Here is a 14,470-nt window from a genome sequence, read left to right on the forward strand (position 1 = left end):
TCACTGCTGTCCCTACTCTTGCAGGCTGTCATTGAAATGGTAGTGTGGGCTGGGTTTCTTCTCCCTGCTCTCTCCAGGTATATTCCCCACAAGCCTGAGGCATCCATCTCACTGGGGCTCTGAAGCTGAACTAAGAGATGGATGTAGGGAGCTGTGACCATAGTGGTAATGTGCCCCCTTTTCCCCATGACACTCACTTAGGCAAAGTTAATTTTCTTAGATTTTAATAGATAATTGTTGAAATTTTCAATTATGAATACCAACTGAAGCAGCACATTGGTATTCTTTATAGGCCTGCAAGTGCTTGTAAAGTTGCCATGCTCAGGAATGAATGGCCTCTATGGGAGGTCAGTCATGGCTACAGGAAGTCCCCAGGGACACACATACTGAAGTTTTATTTATTGATTTATTTATTTTAAAATGACCTTTTTCTTCTCAGCTATTTAAGCCTTTGGTAAATCAGACATCAAATGAAGCTACCTCCCCAGTGAAGCTCTCTGTGTCAGTTGCTCCATACTTTGTCCACCACCAGTCCCCTCTCCAGTCCTCACCTCACCTTTGATCCTCAGACCTTATTCACACAACCTAGCCCACTGACTCAGAATTATAATGCACATGCCCCACAGTTGTGGATCACAAACTCATGAAGCCCACAGTCCAGGGTCTGCTTAAGCTTTCCAGAGTCTAGCCAGAGACAAAGCTTCACTTAAAAAGTTGGGACCCCAAGATGTTCGAGATGTGCTGCTCACAGGGAAAAGAAAACAATGTTAGAGAGTGAAAATGTTACTTTCTAGAATGCAATCATTCTTGTCAGAATGTATAGAGCTCAACAGAAGCAAGTGGTAGGGAAGCTCTTCTCCCAACCCAAGAATCACCATGTTTCATCCTCAAATACCTCCTGCTACTTCCTTTATGCCCTCTCTTCTCAAACCTATCTTTTAAACAATATTTTATTTATTTATTTGAGATTTAGAGTTACAGAGAAAGACAGATAGAAAGTGCTTCCATCCACTGGTTCACTCCTCAAATGGCCTCAATAGCCAGAGCTGGAACCAAGAACTAGAAGCTTCTTCTGGGTATCACACTCAGGCACAGGGGCCCAAGCACTTGGGCTATCTTCCATTGCTTTCCCTGGCCATAGCGCACAGCTGGAGCAGAAGAGGAGCAGCCAGGACACAAACTAGCACTGCAGGCAGAGGCTTAACCTACTACACCATAGTGCCATCCCCTCAACCCTATCTTGAGAACACTCTACTCTTTGTCCTCAATCTGTTTCACTAATCACCAGGCTAGTTTCCTGCCTCCCGTGACCCAGTGGCCACCAAACCTGGCCCCCTTTGGGAAGAAACCAGCACAAAACCACCAGGAAGCCTTCTTTGGTGCTGCACCCTGGGGGCAGAGGAGGAGCAATCCTGGGCCATGGGCTGGGTCACAAAAGACTTTCTCCTGGCCCTGGCCCCCTAGAAGATCTGCCCCAGGAACTGAGCCCCTCCCATCACCCATACAGTAGCTTTCAAACATGTACTGGTTCACTCCCCAGGGAAAAGGCAGCACACCCATCATTTAACATACCCCAAATGCCTTCTCATCACTAATCCCCAAAACCCAGCAAACAAAGCCACCTGTCAAAATACACTCCAGCCCCAGCAAACATCAGCCACTAAGGAGATTACTGCCAAGGTCAAGGGAGTAGGGAGGGCAGAGCTGAGATATTGCTGGGCTCTCCTGGGGCAGGGGATTCACTTTGTTCAGGTGCCACAACCATCCATTCACTGGTACGAGCTGCAGGCAAGTAAACTGCCCATGAGCCAGAACACTTTCTTATGTGTCCTTCATGTTAGCAATTCCAGATGCTGTTTTCTCACATCTGTGTCACATCCCTTTTTCACTTACTTAGCCACAGACCCTCAGGGAGGCATGTACATGACCAGGAAAGTATCCCCCCCCCCACCCCACCCCAGCACAGCACCTTACAGAGAAACCTTGCACAGGAGCCCCAGCTGCATGGAGTCAAAGGCTCTTGGAACACAGAAAGATGCCTGACCTCTTCACAAAAGGCCCAACTGCTGTGCACCACCCCCTTCCCTCTCCCCCACCCCACACATGCCAGACCCTCACTGCATTTATTTGACCAGACTCAGGAAAAGCCTGACACAGCACAGCCTTTCCCTAAAAGCCTCAGTTTCCTGACAACTTAACAGCACCCAGAAAACACCCATTTTCATGGTTCTCAGAACCCACTGCAGAAGTAATTTTCTGGCAGAAATAATGATCAAACAGGACTGCAGGAAAGAGAATTCGGCATCCTGCTTCCTCACTGAACCCTGCTGACTCAGAGATGGATCCCTAGCCCTGGCCCTTCCCAGCCACTCCTTCCATCTGATCTACTCCACTCAGGTCTGTGCAGGTCCCAAAGCCCATCTGTCTCTGCAGTATCCAGCCCACAGGTATTCCAATCCCAGCCTCTAGAGACCAACCATGAAGTAGGGCAGTTTGACATGGGCAAGACAGCCAGCCCTGCACATAGACACAAACCAGAAGGCGGCCTGAGGAAGATAGGACCACAGGTCTCTCTGCTTGGTGAAGGTTCCAAGCAGAGCCCAAGGACTTGGTTCCCAAAGATGAGTGGGAAAAAAAGGGAGAAAAGGGAGAAGCAGGGCCAGTATGATCCAGCCTATAGGCAATCACTGACAGCTTTGAGAGGGACAAGCCAGTTACACCAAGAGACAGGAGTCCCAGGTTCCTCTACAGGCTGCCTGCTCACATACCCAACCTTCCCCTGGCTGACCTTGGGAAGTTATTCAAGCTCCACTCTGCCTAAGAAATGAAAATCCAGCCCACAGTGGACACTCAAGGCCAGGAATAGCATATCAGATAGCATGGTCTGCATAACACACTTAGAGAACCTCCATCTAGGGGCACACATCCTCCCTGACACATATGCGGCTTGACATTCACAGCTGCTCTGCTTAGTGTCCCCACCCCTCACATGCACCTACCTACCCCCAAATCACATCCTTGAACTCAAAATATCCCAGAACCTGTCATGTATAAATTTATCCCAAATATGGCAAACAGGGTGGGTGTTTGGCACAGTGGCTTCAGCTGCATCCCACAGCAGGGTGCCTGGTTTGAATCCCAGGCAGCAGAGGATGGCTCAAGAACTTAAGACACTGTCACTAGGGAGGTCTCCACAGGGGACCTGGATGGAGTGATGGACTCCTGGCTTCAGTTTGGCTCAGCTCTGGCTGTGATATGTATTTGGGGAGTGAACCAGCAGATGGAAGATCTCCAACTATGCCTCTGCCTTTCACATAATACATAATTTTCAAAAATTCAAAATATGGAAAAGCTACATGTATAAAGATGACAAAGCATGGGATAGCATTGTTACAAAGGTTATGCAACCACCTGCCATGCAGGTATCCCATACAAGCAAGCATGAGTGCTGGTTCAAGTCCCAGCTACTACACTTCTGATCCAGTTCTCTGCTAATGCACCTGGGAAAACAGCAGATGATGGCTAAAGTACTTGGGTCCCTGTCACCCACAGGTGAAGCCTGGATGAAGTTTTAAGCTCCTGGCTTCATCCTGTCCCAGGCCTGGTTGTTGAAGCCATTTTGAGAGTGAACCAGCAGATGGAAGCTCTCTCCCTGTCTCTTCACCTCTCTCTGTTAACACTGCCTTTCAAATAAATAAATAAATAGTGTCTGATGCTGTGGCATAGCCGGTATATCAGCAGCCTGCAGTCCCAGCATCCCATTTGGCCACTGGTTCAAGTCCTGGCTGCTCCATTTCTGATTTAGAACTCTGCTATGGCCTGGGAAAGCAGTAGAAGATGGTCCAAGTGCTTGGGTCCCTGCCCCGACATGGGAAACCCAGAAAAAGCTCCTAGCTCCTGGCTTCAGATTGGCTCAGCTCCCACCATTGCAGCCATTTGGGGAGTGAACCAGCAGACCACCTCTGCCTCTCCATAACTCTGCTTTTTAAATAAACAAATCTTTTAAAAATAGATAAATAAGCCAGCGCTGTGGCTCAATAGGCTAATCCTCTGCCTTGCGGCGCCGGCACACCGGGTTCTAGTCCCGGTCAGGGCACCGGATTCTGTCCGAGTTGCCCCTCTTCCAGGCCAGCTCTCTGCTGTGGCCCGGGAGTTCAGTGGAAGATGGCCCAAGTCCTTGGGCCCTGCACCCGCATGGGAAACCAGGAGAAGCACCTGGCTCCTGCCTTCGGATCAGGGCGGCCGCGGCAGCCATTGGAGGGTGAACCAACGGCAAAAAGGAAGACCTTTCTCTCTGTCTCTCTCTCACTGTCCACTCTGCCTATCCAAAATAAATAAATTAAATAAATAAATAAATAAAGTATGCCAAGGCCCCAGGCCTAACAGGCATTTGATACAAACTGCTATTTGACTAGTGAATGAACATCAAAGAATCATTATATTTGTAATGAGTGGGTAGAAACTTTGTATCTGACAACAGTGACTAAATACATAACAATGTAAGCAGGAAGGAGGCACCTGCAGTACCAGCACTGTTAGAGGGGAGGGAGAAGACAAAAACTCCCACTGCCCACTACAGCCCCCACTTTGGGGTAGACAGTTGAGCTCAGGCTGGAGTCTGACCAACTCCAGAAGGGGGCTCTATGTCTAACCTCAAAACCAAGCCCAGACTTTACTCCCAGGGCCCCTGGGAGCCACTGTGGGGTGCCTGTCACATCTGTTTGGGAAGCTCACTTAACCAGAAGATTGGCAAAAATCAAAGGTTAATATTCAGTGTCAATGAGGGTGTAGAAACCAGTGACTCTCATTCATGCCAAGTGAGAGCACAACAGGTGTACTTCTCAGAGGACAATTACTCAGCAGTAACCCTAGTAGCAATTCCACTCCCAGGAATCCACCTCACAGTGGTAAACAAGGCACCCAAGGGTGTATGATGTCCACACTTCCAGCCCCAGCACTTGTAACACACTGCTCAGGAGCAACCTGGGCATTAGCCGGGTGGTGGACAACCACAGCGTGAGGTACCTGAAAAGTAAAGAAACCACACAGTAATCAAAAAGAATGGGGGGGGGGGCGGGTGAGCATTTGGCATAGCGGTTAAGACACCAGCTGAGATACCAGCATCTATATCAGGGAGCTTGGGTTTGATGTCTGTTTCCAACTCCTGACTCCAACTCCTGACTCCAGTTTCCTGCTCATGCAGACCTTAGAAGGCAGCAGATGAGGCTCCAGCTCCTGGCTTCAATCTGGCTCAGCCCAGCTACTGCAGGCACTTGGAGACTGAAGCAGCACATTGAAGACAGTCCTCTGTATCCCTCCTTCCTTCACATAAAAACAAAACAAATATGATGCCCATTTATTTTACTTCATTATTTAAGCCACATATATTTATATTTTAAGGTTTCAGACAGAAAACTTGAAAAGTCATCCAGGGTTTAAAATTCAGCCTGCTGCACCCAAAGGCAGTAACAGCAGAAACACCACAAGGAAAAGCTACCCAGACAGAGTCTACACTAGTGCCAAGAATGGATTCAAACCACTCTGGGATGGTAGGGCTATCTACGGAGGCATGTCTACTTGCAGGTGACCTCCAGCAAGTGGCAGACCCTGCCCAGAAGGCAGGACTTGGCAGAGCTCCTAGACTTCAGTGTGCAGAAAACAGCCCAGGGCCTGGGTCAGGAGGACACAGCAAGCTTACCGCCCCTGTCGCTCCCCCTCTTCAAGGAGGAACGACACAGGACCCTGCGCTGTTCTTCTGTCTGCTCGGCCCTCCCCGGGTTTGCTGCTGGTTCTTCCCGGGTTGGCTACTATCCCTTCCACCTCCGTGGAAGGGCGGTTCCCCCTGGCCACATTCCCCACTTCCGCAGGGGAGTGGCACACCGCCGGCCGGCTCTCTCGGGGGCTGCACAGATGTTCCCCTTAGATGTTCCTGGTGCATGCCGTCTCTCTCCTCCTTTATAGTCCTCCTCTGCCAATCCCAACTCGGCTGCCCACACGCCGAGTACGCTGCTCTCCTCCAATCAGGAGCAGGATCAGCTCCTACAGTTTATTGGTTGAACTGGAGGCAGCTGGGTAGAAGCTGTTTACTCCTCTCCCAGCGCCATATTGTGGGAGAGCAGATGCATAGAATAAGTCTTAATTCCAGTAACTCAGTCCAGTCCGGGCTGCTCCCCACAGCCCCTTCTCAGTCTGAAGCTGCCCAACAGCTAGGGCAGCCTCCAGAGAAAGCAGGCATGGAGTACCTACATAGAACCACCCTGATATACACCCTTTTCTCTGCAGAGGGTCCCTCAGAAGAACGCACGCAGGCACCAATCTTGGCACCCCTGAAGGGCAAGCCACCACTGCAATGGTTGACATGGAGAGTACAGTGGTGTGGGTCCTCCATGCTCAGCCACTAACAGCTGGGAGGGCTCCTGAACAAGAAAACCCCTCCAAGGGCAAGGGTGTGGTGAAACTGGGACCCCAAGACCGGGAGCCTCCCTGCCATGGCACTTACCAGTCTATTCAGGGACCAGGCAGCAGGGCAGTGATTCCTGGCAGTGTTTCTGGCCTTTACTGACTGTGTGGCCTTGCACAAGTTACTTGCATTCTCATCTTCTCATCTACAAAACGTGGCTAACAGTGCCTTCCTGAGGGAGGTGATGCAAGCAGTAAGGGAAACAGCGAGAACACTTAGGAGGCCTGGCACAGGGCAAGTGCTCGAACATTGGTAGTGGGGACCACAGCCCATTACATTGGAAGCTCTTTGCATGCACCTGCAGATCAACATCCTCCTCCGTGCCCCGGAGCTAAGCCTTACAGATCACTGGCAATGAGCTATTGATTGGGTGCAACCAACAGGAGGCACTTGCAGAAGATGGAAGTTTGGAGAAGAATAAAGTCTGAAGATCCATTGCCAGGCTCCCTTCCTGCAGGGCCTCAGGTACTAGTTCCCTCCACCTGTGGCCACAGCTCCTATCAGAGAGCCCCCTGTCCCTGTTCCATCTCCCTCTCAGTTTCTATAACTGCCCTCCCTCTCTCCCAAGGCCACACTCCTAGTTGGATACCACACACCCCGTCCACATTTTTACAAATGCTTGAACTCTGTTGGATGATCACATGAAAGTATAACCCTGATTCCTGCGAAGGCTCTGAGCACCAATACCACAGCAATCAGTCATGGCTGTCTCCATCATCACCACCACCCCAGGGTTCCCTGGGGGAGACAGAGTTATGGAAAAGCCTTTGGCACTGCTCTTTCTCCAACATCATTCTAGTGCGTTGGCCAGTCTGCAGAAGGGGCATCAGACCAGCCAGGGGTTAGAGCAGAAGGAAAGGCAACTTCCCCAGCAGGAGCCAAGGCCGGCTCACCCTCACAGACACACACAGCCACACCTTCTCACAGGGAGGGGACCGTCCAGGGGAACAGTCCCTGGTTCCATCCCCAGGATGCTGGTAAAGACCACGGCCCTGTGCTCTGGCAGCAGGTCTGTGTTTGCAAAACAGCTCTCCTCCCCTCCTCCTTCCTGCAACAGTCTCTTAGGGGCAGCCCAGCTTTCCAGGGTTGCTTCTATTTTAAACCACCCTGACAGATGGGCCAACACTAGCACAGCATTTTGTGAGACTCAGGAGAATGCAGCCGACTGGGGGCAGCCCATCTGCCCACCAGCCCACCTGCCCACCCACCCATGGAGGGGAGAAAGCCCAGCCTGTGGCCAACACCCCATAGTCTGAGTCCTGCCTGACCTCTGGCACTTCACATTCATATAGCCATACTGCCTGGCTTGACTCAGCCTCAGGGTTGGAATTGATCCAAGTTCTTATCCTACATCACTTTCTAGGTGTGTGACCTTGGGCAAGTCAGAGCCTCTCCACCTGTCATTTTTCTACAGCTCCAATATGGGGAATGCATACCCTGCCTGGCATCATGGTGAGGACTGAGGATGCTGGTACCACAGTCCATGATTTTATTAGCTATGCCAAGCACTGGCCCCCTAAATAAAATTTTAAGATATAAACAACACACATATATCTAAGATTTAATAGTATTTAGACAGTACCTTGAATTTAAACATAATAAAAAATGACCACATATAATAAACCAAGGATGAGATTTTGAGTCTCATTCCTTTTTGAAATAATTTTAATCCTACATGGTTATGTATAGTGTGGGTTATCATTTCAGCCAGTCTTCCTTTCTCTCACCATTTTTCCCCAGCTGAGAAATCTCAAAGTTTAGAAATTGAGCCAAAAGACATACGAATTGTTTCTTAAATCACTATTAGATTTTGCTTAGCCTCTCTTCTATCCTTTCTAACCTTATTCCAGTGGACAAACTATGAAAAACCATTTTCACTTCATTTTTCTCTTTGTAAACTTGTGATAATAGTGCCTCAGAATTAATCTAAGGGTTGAATGAGATGGTATTTAGCATTTACTCACTTAATCTGGCTTCTAGAAGATACTGAGTAATGTTCTCTATTCAGTTCCCCTGAAGATGGTGTAAAATAATTTGAAAAAAAAAATCCAGGAACAAAAGTATGATTTTTCCAGAAGAAGGCATAGTTTATGAAGAGACCAGGATTTGGCTGTCATTTAGCAGCAGTGGTGTCACTCTTAAAGACTTTGGTTCAAATCAGGAAAAAGAGCACCAACCAATCCAATCAGATTTTTGTCGATGAAGGGGAGGGAAGGATGGGTGTAAGAACAACAAAATCCTTTCTAGTTTCCATTCTGTCTCCACCTGCTGGAGGATTTGAAACTCTTAGGGAAGGCCCACAGGTCAGGTCTCTAGGAAATGCTCACAGACTCCATTTCCCAGAGTTATTAGGTGCCCTAACACATTCCAAGCTCAGAGAGAGAAAGAGAATATGTGTGTGTGTATGTCTATGTGTGTGAATGTGGGAGGACATATGTGCTTACTTGTGGCTCTGAGTTCCCGGGACAGTGGAAGTTCAATAACTGATGGCAGCCAGCCTTCAGAGGCAGCGCTGCTCCTAATTCCAAATTTGCAAGCCCACACCCTGGCTGGCCCCACCGCTTCCATGTCCTCTGCTACTGCCTCTGTAGCTTCTGCCAGCTCCAGGCACCAGGGGCTTTTCATCACCTACCTTGCTCCCAGCCTGTCCTGAAGAGAGCAGCCGGCTCCCTGGGTATTTCCACCACAAGTAAGAATACCAGGAAAGAACGCGGTTTGCAGGTGATTGGGAGACAAGACGTGTGGGTGCGAGGGAGAGAGGTACACCTTGTGCGCTAAGACGCTCAAGCTTCCCTTAATGTGTTTTATTTGTGGAGGCTCAAGGTGAAGTAGGTTGAACTCTGTAATTAATACATAATTATTCTTAAGTGTTGAAACTTAACTGAGGCTTCCGGTTGAAGATGGAGGAATAGGGAGGGAGCACACCAATGGTCCGGGAAGGGAGGGTTCAAAGAGGGGTGAGAATTTGTAGTTTCAGGGAAAGGAAAGCTCTTCCGAAACTGGGGAGACAGGGTGGACTTGCGAGGAGGACATAGATGCCTGAAACGCAGGACACCAGCAGGAGTGTGTACACACCAGCGCTGGAAGCCAAGGTGAGACAGGGCGCTCACCCAGCACCAATGCAACAGCAGCCACCGCCCCTCCCCCAACCCACCCTGGGACGGACACTGAGACACACACGACTGATTGGGGGTAGGAAATAGAAAACGGAACAGAGTGAGTAGCGCTTGTGGAAAGAGTGTGCGATTCAGGGGGACGAATTGAGGGACTAAACAAGCTAGGAACCCTTGCTGCCTCTACCCTCCGCCAAATCAGAGCTGCAGTGGGCGGGAAGCAGCCATCTTGTTTGTTTACATTCGGGCTTAAAGGAGAACTGCCTCTGCCTCCGAATTAACCTTCGGAGGCGGAGCCCAAAGGTGGAGTGGAGCGACACGACACTCCTCGCGCAGGGGTGGGCAGCGAGGGAGGGCTGCCAAAAAATGGAATGCCAAAAAAAAAAAACAAAACAAAAACCCACAATAAGAATATGGAAGAACATATAAACTTGCCAATGGAGCAGGCTAAACCAACCGTAACAGAGGCTGAAGAAGAATTTGAAACCATGCCAGAAAAAGAATTCCGAAAATTAATAATCAGATTACTTAGAAATAATGAGAAACAGTGTCAAGAGCTGAACAAAAAACAAGCCCAAGGATTAGAGATCCTAAAGAGAAGCCAGAATGAAATACTGGAAATGAAAAACTCATTTAGGCCGGCGCCGCGGCTCACTAGGCTAATCCTCCGCCTTGCGGCGCCGGCACACCAAGTTCTAGTCCCAGTCGGGGCACCGGATTCTGTCCCAGTTGCCCCTCTTCCAGGCCAGCTCTCTGCTGTGGCCAGGGAGTGCAGTGGAGGATGGCCCAAGTGCTTGGGCCCTGCACCCCATGGGAGACCAGGAGAAGCACCTGGCTCCTGGCTTTGGATCAGTGTGGTGCGCCGGCCGCAGTGCACCAGCCGTGTTGGCCATTGGAAGGTGAACCAACGGCAAAGGAAGACCTTTCTCTCTGTCTCTCTCTCTCACTGTCCACTCTGCCTGTAAAAAAAAAAAAAAAAAAAAAAGGAAAGAAAAAGAAAAAGAAAAACTCATTTGACCATATAAAAAACACCGTGGAATCCCTCGGAAATCAAACAGATGAAATAGAAGACCGAATATCAGAATTCAAAGACAAATTTCCAGAAATAATACAGTCAGTTCAAACACAGGTAGAAGAAATTAAAAAATTAAAAAATATGGTCAGAGACCTACAAGATTCAATCAAACGGTGTAATGTTCAGATAATAGGAGTCCCTGAGGGGGTGGAAAGAGAGATTGGATTGGAAGGTGTTTTCAATGAAATAATATCAGAAAACTTCAAACAAAGGCAGCTGGATAACAACAGGCAAATTCAACAGATAGCCAGGACTCTGAACAGAGTAGACCAGAAGAGAAATTCACTGCGACACATTGTGGCAACACTCAGCTCAGTGACACACAAAGAACAAATCCTAAAATGTGCCAGAGAAAAACGACAAATCACATTCAGGGGTAAATTAATCAGACTCACCCCAGACTTCTCATCGCAAACACTATAGGCAAGGAGACAATGGCATGATATATTTCAAGTTTTAAAAGACAAACAATGCCAACCTAGAATACTATACCCTACAAAGCTATCATTTATGAATGAAGGGGAAATAAAGATCTTCCAAGACAAACAGAAACTGAAAGAATTTGTATCCACATGTCCAACCCTACAACACTTGCTCAAAGATGTGCTGCACACAGAAATACAAAATCAAGAACTTCCCTACAAAAAAAAGCGACTGTAGAGTAACCCACAAACAAAATTCAAAATACATAAACAGCTCGTTTCAGGAAACATGAATGGGAAAAGACAGTACTTAACAATAATCACACTGAATGTGAATGGTCTTAACTCCACTACCAAGAGACATAGACTAGCTGATTGGATCAAGAAAGAGAATCCATCTATATGCTGCCTTCAGGAAATACACCTTATCAGCAAAGATGCATGCAGAATGAAAGTGAAAGGATGGAAAAAGATACTCCAAGCTAACAGAAATCAAAAAAGAGCTGGTGTGGCCATCCTAATATCAGATTAAATAGACTTTAACATAAAAACTATTAAAAGAGACAGAGAAGGGCACTATATAATGATTAAAGGATCTATCCAACAGAAAGACATTACTATTATAAATGTATATGCACCTAATTACAGGGCGCCTGGCTACCTGAAAGAATTACTAAAGGATTTAAAGGGAGATATAGATTCAAATACAATAGTAACAGGGGATTTCAACACCCCACTCTCACCAATGGACAGATCAACCAGACAGAAATTCAACAAGGGAACAACAGAGCTAATTGATGCTATAGACCAAATAGACCTAATAGATATCTTCAGAACCTTCCACCCCACAGCCACAGAGTACACGTATTTCTCCCCAGTACATGGAACATTCTCTAGGATTGACCATATGCTAGACCATAAAGGGAGCCTCAAGAAATTAAAAAAAAAATTGAAACTATACCATGCAGCTTCTCAGACCATAGAGCAGTGAAACTCAAAATCAACAACCCAAGAATCTCTGCACCATATGCAAACATGGAGAATGGACAACATGATCTTAAATGAACAGTGGGTCATTGAAGAAATTAAAAGAGAAATCAAAAGATTTCTAGAAACAAAGGAAAATGATAACACAACCTATCAAAACCTGTGGGACACAGCAAAAGCAGTGCTAAGAGGAAAATTTATAGCAATTGGTGCCTACATCAAGAAGCTGGAAAGGAACCAAACAAATGAACTCTCCATGCACCTCAAGGATTTAGAAAAACAGCAGCAAATCAAGCCCAAATCCAGAAGGATGAAAGAAATACTAAAGATCAGAGAAGAAATAAACAGAATTGAAAAAAAAAAAACAATACAAAAGATCAACAAAACCAGGAGCTTGTTCTTTGAAAAAATAAACAAAATCGACACACCATTGGCCCAACTAACCAAAAAAAGGAGAGAGAAGACCCAAATCTATAAAATCAAAGATAGTAATGGAAATGTAACAACAGACACAACAGAAATAAAAAAAAATCATCAGAAACCACTACAAAGAGATGTATGCTAACAAATTGGGGAACCTGGAAGAAATGGATAGATTCTTGGACACATACAACCTTCCTAAACTGAGCCGTGAAGATATAGAAAATCTAAACAGACCCATAACCATGGGAGAAATTGAATCAGTAATAAATGCACTACTGAAAAAGAAGAGCCCAGGACCGGATGGCTTCACCACCAAATTTTACCAGACATTTAGAGAACAACTAACCCCAGTTCTTCTCAAATTATTCAAAACGATTTAAAGGGAGGGAATCCTCCCAAATTCTTTCTACGAAGCCAATATCACCTTCATTCCTAAGCCCGGAAAAGACACAACAGAGAAAGAAAACTACAGACCTATCTCCCTGATGAACATAGATGCAAAAATACTCAACAAAATTCTGGCAAACCAAATCCAACTGCACATCAGAAAGATCATTCACCCGGACCAAGTGGGATTTATCCCTGGTATGCAGGGATGGTTCAATATTCAAAAGTCAATCAATGTAATACATCACATTAATAAATTCAGAAACAAAAATCATGATTATCTCAATAGATGCAGAGAAAGCATTTGACAAAATACAACACCCTTTCATGATGAAAACCCTAAGCAAATTGGGGTTAGAAGGAACATTCCTCAACACAATTAAGGCAGTCTATGATAAACCAATGGCCAGCATCATATTGAATGGGGAAAAGTTGGAGGCATTTCCATTGAAAACTGGCACCAGACAGGGATGCCCACTCTCACCATTGCTATTCAATATAGTCCTAGAAGTGTTAGCCAGGGCCATCAGGCAAGAAAAAGAAATTAAAGGGATACAAATGGGAAAGGAGGAAGTGAAACTATCCCTATTTGCAGATGACATGATTACATATGTATGGGACCCGATAAACTCCTATAAGAGACTATTGGAACTCATAGAAGAGTTTGGCAAAGAAGCAGGATACAAAGTTAACACTCAGAAATCAACAGCCTTTGTATACACAGATAATGCCAGGGCCGAGGAAGAACTTCTAAGATCAATTCCATTCATGATAGCCACAAAAACAATAAAGTACCTTGGAATAAATTTAACCAAGGATGTCAAAGACCTCTATGATGAAAATTACAAAACACTAAAGAAAGGAACAGAAGATGAAACAAAAAAATGGAAAAACCTGCCATGCTCATGGATTGGAAGAATCAATGTCATCAAAATGTCCATTCTCCCAAAAGCAATTTACAAGTTCAATGCAATACCAATCAAAATACCAAAGTCATTCTTCAAAGACCTAGAAAAAACGATGCTGAAATTCATATGGAGAAACAGGAGACCGAGAATAGCTAAAGCAATCCTTTACAATAAAAACAAGGCCGGAGCCATCACAATTCCAGACTTCAAGACATACTACAGGGCAGTTATAATCAAAACAGCCTGATATTGGTACAAAAACAGATGGATAGACCAATGAAACAGAATAGAAACACTGGAGATCAATCCAAATATCTATAACCAACTCATATTCGACAAAGGACCTAAAACCAACCCCTGGAACAAGGACAGCCTCTTCAGCAAATGGTGCTGGGAAAACTGGATGTCCACATGTCGAAGTATGAAGCAAGACCCCTACCTTACACCTTTTTTTTTTTTTTTTTTGACAGGCAGAGTGGACAGTGAGAGAGAGAGACAGAGAGAAAGGTCTTCCTTTGCCGTTGGTTCACCCTCCAATGGCCGCCGCGGCCGGCGCGCTGCGGCCAGCGCACCGCGCTGATCCGATGGCAGGAGCCAGGAGCCAGGTGCTTTTCCTGGTCTCCCATGGGGTGCAGGGCCCAAGCACCTGGGCCATCCTCCACTGCACTCCCTGGCCACAGCAGAGGGCTGGCCTG

The 14,470-nt window shown here is 46.7% G+C and overlaps 1 protein-coding gene across 3 annotated transcripts in view; it reads left to right on the forward strand.

Annotated features, from left to right (window-relative positions):
• Nucleotides 1-14,470, forward strand: part of LOC100350369 (zinc finger protein 300-like) — a 122,895-nt gene that overhangs the window by 55,438 nt on the left and 52,987 nt on the right. The window contains exon 3 of one of the 3 annotated variants that reach the window (XR_011385166.1): nucleotides 5,204-14,208. The exons of the other annotated variants lie outside the window; for them this stretch is intronic. The gene's annotated coding sequence lies outside the window, so the exon portion shown is untranslated. Of the gene's footprint in view, nucleotides 1-5,203; nucleotides 14,209-14,470 lie in introns of those variants that run through there. 3 annotated transcript variants of the gene reach the window in all.

The sequence above is a fragment of the Oryctolagus cuniculus genome, chromosome 21 (genome assembly GCF_964237555.1).
Source record: "Oryctolagus cuniculus chromosome 21, mOryCun1.1, whole genome shotgun sequence".
NCBI lineage: Eukaryota > Metazoa > Chordata > Mammalia > Lagomorpha > Leporidae > Oryctolagus > Oryctolagus cuniculus.